Below are 6,568 nucleotides of genomic sequence, written 5' to 3' on the forward strand. Positions count from 1 at the left end.
AATTGTTGAAAAATTTGTAGTTGATCTGAGGTCAACGGAATTCGCCAGAAATTCAGACTCTTTTGAACCTCTCGCTTACCGTGTTGCAAAGTCAACTGATGTCCAGGCTTTCAAACTAGATTCAATTAAAAACAAGCTTATAAAGTTTGCTTTCTTAGGGGATTTATATTTCATCAGCGTGTTAAAACACTTTGAGCATGATTAGTACTGTTAGATTTTTCTTACTTGTTTTTAACTAGATGAAATTAAAAGCAAGCTTATAAAATTTGCTTTCCTGGGTGATTTATATTTCATCAGCGTTTTGAAACACTTTGATTATTACGAATAAGTAATTTTAAAAATAGTCTTTTTCATAGGGTCATAGACTTGTCCAAATCGAACCAAACTGGGTATGGAGTATCACCAGTGTAATGAGAGTGTAAAACAAAAAGAATTTTTGCTATAGCATGCCTAGGAAAGAAGTTGGGTTTTCATACGGAAATTTGCTATTATTTCGAATAATTTTGCGATTATTGTTTTAAAAATAGGTCTATTTCGTCGGGTCCAGGAGTTGTTCAAATCGAATCAAACTCGGTATGGAGTATCCCCCGTGAAGTTAAAGCCTAGTACATAAGGAATTTTTGCTATAGGTTGCCTACGAAAAAGCTAGTTTTTGATACGGAGTTTTGCGAATTTCGCGATTAGCGAATTTTAACTATAGCTATCTTTTATTGGGCCAAGAAGTTCTCCAAATCGTACCAAACTCGGTACGGAGTATCCCCTGTGAACCTAGAATCTAAAACGAAAAAAGTTTTTGCTATAGCTTGTCTAGAAAAAAAGTTAGCTTTTCATACGGAAGTTTGCGATTAATTCGAATATTCAATTTTAAATAATTTTGAAGAATAGGTCTTTTTGATTAGGTCATAGAGATGTCCAAAGTGAACCAAACTCGGTATGGAGTATCCAATGTATACCTAGAGTGTAAAACAGAACGAATTTTTGCTATAGCTTGCCTAGGAAAAAAGTTAGTTTTTAATACGGAAATTTGCGATTAATTCAAATAAGTAATTTTAAAAATAGGTCTTTTTGATTAGGTCTTAGAGTTGTCCAAAGTAAACCAAACTCGGTATGGAGTATCCAATGTATACCTAGAGTGTAAAACAGAACGAATTTTTGCTATAGCTTGCCTAGGAAAAAAGTTAGTTTTTAATACGGAAATTTGCCTTTAATTCAAATAAGTAATTTTAAAAATGGGTCTTTTTGATTAGGTCTTAGAGTTGTCCAAAGTAAACCAAACTCGGTATGGAGTATCCAATGTATACCTAAAGTGTAAAACAGAACGAATTTTTGCCATAGCTTGCCTAGGAAAAAAGTTAGTTCTTAATACGGAAATTTGCGATTAATTCAAATAAGTAATTTTAAAAATAGGTCTTTTTGATTAGGTCTTAGAGTTGTCCAAAGTAAACCAAACTCGGTATGGAGTATCCAATGTATACCTAGAGTGTAAAACAGAACGAATTTTTGCTATAGCTTGCCTAGGAAAAAAGTTAGTTTTTAATACGGAAATTTGCCTTTAATTCAAATAAGTAATTTTAAAAATGGGTCTTTTTGATTAGGTCTTAGAGTTGTCCAAAGTAAACCAAACTCGGTATGGAGTATCCAATGTATACCTAAAGTGTAAAACAGAACGAATTTTTGCCATAGCTTGCCTAGGAAAAAAGTTAGTTCTTAATACGGAAATTTGCGATTAATTCAAATAAGTAATTTTAAAAATAGGTCTTTTTGATTAGGTCTTAGAGTTGTCCAAAGTAAACCAAACTCGGTATGGAGTATCCAATGTATACCTAGAGTGTAAAACAGAACGAATTTTTGCTATAGCTTGCCTGGGAAAAAAGTTAGTTTTTAATACGGAAATTTGCCTTTAATTCAAATAAGTAATTTTAAAAATGGGTCTTTTTGATTAGGTCTTAGAGTTGTCCAAAGTAAACCAAACTCGGTATGGAGTATCCCATGTATACCTAGAGTGTAAAACAGAAAGAATTTTTGCTATAGCTTGCCTAGGAAAAAAGTTAGTTTTTCATACGGAAATTTGCTATTGTTTCGAATAACTTGAAATTATTGAATTTTAAAAATAGGTCTTTTTCATCGGGTCAAGGAGTTGTCCAACTCGAGCCAAACTTGGAATCGAGTATCATATGGGTAACTAGATTGTAAAACAAAAAGAGTTTTTGGTATAGCTTGTCTAGGAAAAAAGTTAGTTTTTCATACGGAAATTTGCGTATTTCGCAAATAACGAATTTTAAAAATAGGTCTTTTTCATCGGGTCAAAGAGTTGTTCAAAGTGAACCAAACTTGTCATCGAGTATCCCATGGGTAACTAGATTGTAAAACAAAAAAATTTATGGTATAGCTTGCCTAGGAAAAAAGTTAGTTTTTCATACGGAAATTTGCGAATTTCGCAAATAACGAATTTTAAAAATAGGTCCTTTTCATCGGGTCAAGGAGTTGTCCAACTCGAGCCAAACTTGGTATCGAGTATCATATGAGTAACTAGATTGTAAAACAAAAAAAAAAATTTGGTATAGCTTGTCTACAAAAAAAGTTAGTTTTCCATACGGAAATTTGCGACCTTCGCAAATAGCGAATTTTAAAAATAGGTCTTTTTCATCGGGTCAAGGAGTTGTCCAACTCGAGCCAAACTTGGTATTGAGTATCCCATGGGTAACTAGATTGTAAAACAAAAAGAATTTTTGGTATAGCTTGCCTAGGAAAAAAGTTAGTTTTTCATACGGAAATTTGCGTATTTCGCAAATAACGAATTTTAAAAATAGGTCTTTTTCATCGGGTCAAGGAGTTGTCCAACTCGAGCCAAACTTGGTATCGAGTATCCCATGGGTAACTAGATTGTAAAACAAAAAAAAATTATGGTATAGCTTGCCTAGGAAAAAAGTTAGTTTGTCATACGGAAATTTGCGAATTTCGCAAATAACGAATTTTAAAAATAGGTCTTTTTCATCGGGTCAAGGAGTTGTCCAACTCGAGCCAAACTTGGTATCGAGTATCATATGGGTAACTAGATTGTAAAACAAAAAAAAAATTTGGTATAGCTTGTCTACAAAAAAAGTTAGTTTTCCATACGGAAATTTGCGAATTTCGCAAATAGCGAATTTTAAAAATAGGTCTTTTTCATCGGGTCAAGGAGTTGTCCAACTCGAGCCAAACTTGGTATCGAGTATCCCATGGGTAACTAGATTGTAAAACAAAAAGAATTTTTGGTATAGCTTGCCTAGGAAAAAAGTTAGTTTTTCATACGGAAATTTGCTATTAATTCGAATAGTTAATTTTAAATAATTTTGAAAAATAGGTCTTTTTGATTTGTTCTTAGAGTTGTTCAAAGAGAACCAAACTTGGTATGGAGTATTCCATGGGTATCTAGATGGTAAAACAAAAAAAGTTTTTGGTATAGCTTGCCTAGGAAAAAAGTTAGGTTTTTGAACGAAAATTTGCGATTATTTCAAATAAGTAATTTTAAAAATAGGTCTTTTTGATTAGGTCTTAGAGTTGTCCAAAGTGAACCAAACTCGGTATGGAGTATTCCATGGGTATCTAGATGGTAAAACAAAAAGTATTTTTTTGTATAGCTTGCCTAGCAAAGTCTATTTCAGTCTTACTATTATTCTAAGCTGAGGGCCTCGGGCCCGCATGAGGTGCACTCACCCCACTGCCCCGTTGAGACGCCGGTTAGTCGGTTCCCCCCCGCTGGGATTTTGTGCACCTTATGTTGGGGACGTAGATAGCGTGCCGTCGATTTTTTGGGTTCTCTTCGGTCTGGTTCATAAAATCTTCGGTCGGATTGTAAATTTGCGGATTTCGCGAAAAACGAATTTTAACTATAGTTATTTATTATTGGGCCAAGAAGTTGTTCAAATCGAACCAAACTTGGTATGATCTATTCCCTGTGTTTATAGAGTCTACAACAAAAAGAATTTTTGCTATAGCTTGCCTAGGAAAAAAGTTAGTTTTTCGTACGGAAATTTGCGAATTTCGCAAATAACGAATTTTAAAAATAGGTCTTTTTCGCCGGGTCAAGGAGTTGTCCAAATCAATCCAAACCCGGTATGGAGTATCCCATGTGTATCTAGAGTGTAAAACAAAAAGAATTTTTGGTATAGCTTGCCTAGGAAAAAAGTTAGCTTTTCGTACGTTAATTTCCGATTAATTCGAATAGTTAATTTTAAATAATTTTGAAAAATAGGTCTTTTTGATTAGGTCTTAGAGTTGTCCAAAGTGAACCAAACTCGGTATGGAGTATTCCATGGGTATCTAGATGGTAAAACAAAAAGAATTTTCGGTATAGCTTGCTAGGAAAAAAGTTAGGTTTTTGAACGAAAAATTGCGATTATTTCAAATAAGTAATTTTAAAAATAGGTCTTTTTGATTAGGTCTTAGAGTTGTCCAAATCAATCCAAACCCGTTATGGAGTATCCCATGTGTATCTAGAGTGTAAAACAAAAAGAACTTTTGGTATAGCTTGCCTAGGAAAAAAGTTAGCTTTTCGTACGTTAATTTCCGATTAATTCGAATAGTTAATTTTAAATAATTTTGAAAAATAGGTCTTTTTGATTAGGTCTTAGAGTTGTCCAAAGTGAACTAAACTCGGTATGGAGTATTCCATGGGTATCTAGATGGTAAAACAAAAAGAATTTTCGGTATAGCTTGCCTAGGAAAAAAGTTAGATTTTTGAACGAAAAATTGCGATTATTTCAAATAAGAAATTTTAAAAATAAGTCTTTTTGATAGGGTCATAGAGTTGTCCAAATCGAACCAAACTTGGTATGATCTATTCCCTGTATTTATAGAGTCTACAACAATAAGAATTTTTGCTATAGCTTGCCTAGGAAAAAAGTTAGTTTTTCGTACGGAAATTTGCGAATTTGGCAAATAACGATATTTAAAAATAGGTCTTTTTCGCCGGGTCAAGGAGTTGTCCAAATCAATCCAAACCCGGTATGGAGTATCCCATGTGTATCTAGAGTGTAAAACAAAAAGAATTTTTGGTATAGCTTGCCTAGGAAAAAAGTTAGTTTTTCATACGGAAATTTGCTATTGTTTCGAATAACTTGAAATTATTGAATTTTAAAAATAGGTCTATTTCGTCGGGTCCAGGAGTTGTCCAACTCGAGCCAAACTTGGTATCGAGTATCCCATGGGTAACTAGATTGTAAAACAAAAAGAATTTTTGGTATAGCTTGCCTAGGAAAAAAGTTAGTTTTTCATACGGAAATTTGCGTATTTCGAATAGTTAATTTTAAATAATTTTGTAAAATAGGTCTTTTTGATTAGGTCTTAGAGTTGTCCAAAGTGAACCAAACTCGGTATGGAGTATTCCATGGGTATCTAGATTGTAAAACAAAAAGAATTTTCGGTATAGCTTGCCTAGGAAAAAAGTTAGGTTTTTGAACGAAAAATTGCGATTATTTCAAATAAGTAATTTTAAAATAGGTCTTTTTGATTAGGTCTTAGAGTTGTCCAAAGTGAACCAAACTTGGTATGATCTATTCCCTGTGTTTATAGAGTCTACAACAAAAAGAATTTTTGCTATAGCTTGCCTAGGAAAAAGTTAGTTTTTCGTACGGAAATTTGCGAATTTCGCAAATAACGAATTTTAAAAATAGGTCTTTTTCGCCGGGTCAAGGAGTTGTACAAATCAATCCAACCCGGTATAGAGTGTCCCATGTGTATCTAGAGTGTAAAACCAAAAGAATTTTTGGTATAGCTTGCCTAGGAAAAAAGTTTTTATTTCATACGGAAATTTGCGAATTTCGCGATTAGTGAATTTTAACTATAGTTATCTTTTATAGGCCCAAGAAGTTGTTCAAATCAAACCAAACTCGCAATAGAATATCCCTAGGGTGTATAGAATCTAGGAAAAAAAAATTTCTGGTATAGCTTGCTTGCTTAAAAAGTTAAATCTTTGTTTATATTATTTTATTTAATATATTTTGTAATTTATATGTTTTTGTTATTGTTTCCGACTGTTCTTAGCTATTTTATTGTTTGCTTTTATTTCGTTTTGGAGATAGAGTTTAGGCCTGGTTTTTGGCCAGTGCTTTGCTCAAAAATCTCCTATAGTTGAATGTTCATAACTCCGGCCGTAGCCGGTCCCAGCCCGGTTGAGATAAGGAGGAGGGAAACACACCCAAATCATAATGGAAAAATCTCAAGAGTTGATTTTCTTAAATCAAATTGAGATAATTCCGACACTACTGTAGCTATAAATATATTTAGTGACTCATTTAGTGCATCTGATTAGACTACCGCGTGCTTTCGAGACGGTTTACGATCCAAGGATTTTACCGAAAAATAACGGGGAAAAGAGTGTAAAGAGTGTAAAAAAAATATTTTTACACCGTTAGTGCTACCCTTAATAAGGGTGGAAAAAGTGTAATGCAAGAGTGTAATTATAAGAAGAAGAGCGGAAAGAGTGTAAAAAAGATTTAATGGTGTAAAATAAGGGTGTAAAAATAAGTTAAAGGTGTAATTAAGAAGAGTGTAATCGTAAGAAATTACACCGTTATTCCACCGTTAA

General features: G+C 33.2%; 1 protein-coding gene across 1 annotated transcript in view; it reads left to right on the forward strand.

Moving 5' to 3' along the window:
- The window catches only part of LOC142348439 (kallikrein 1-related peptidase-like b4), a 60,839-nt gene that overhangs the window by 53,023 nt on the left and 1,248 nt on the right, over window positions 1-6,568 (forward strand). The gene's annotated exons all lie outside the window — the stretch shown is intronic.

Source organism: Convolutriloba macropyga, chromosome 10 (genome assembly GCF_964194025.1).
Source record: "Convolutriloba macropyga chromosome 10, txConMacr16.3, whole genome shotgun sequence".
NCBI lineage: Eukaryota > Metazoa > Xenacoelomorpha > Acoela > Convolutidae > Convolutriloba > Convolutriloba macropyga.